Raw genomic sequence first — 234 nt, 5'->3', positions numbered from 1 at the left:
AAATCACTATTAATATCAAGTCTGGGAAATAGAATTCACACTCATTTCAAATTATCTTCCTTTAAAAAAATGATAGCTAGGTGGCCAATCATTTAATAAAAAATAGACCCAAGAGTTAAAAATGTCATGTAAAATAGTAAACTTTAAAAACTACTCTAGTACTCTATTGTGCTAACAAAAAACTGTTGACTAAACAGCAGTGGAAAAACAAAATGAATATTTTTACTTCATGTT

The sequence above is a fragment of the Stigmatopora argus genome, chromosome 15 (assembly GCF_051989625.1).
Source record: "Stigmatopora argus isolate UIUO_Sarg chromosome 15, RoL_Sarg_1.0, whole genome shotgun sequence".
In the NCBI taxonomy this organism is placed as follows: domain Eukaryota; kingdom Metazoa; phylum Chordata; class Actinopteri; order Syngnathiformes; family Syngnathidae; genus Stigmatopora; species Stigmatopora argus.
The sequence above is the reverse complement of the archived record's forward strand: the minus strand, read 5'-3'. Positions refer to the sequence as shown.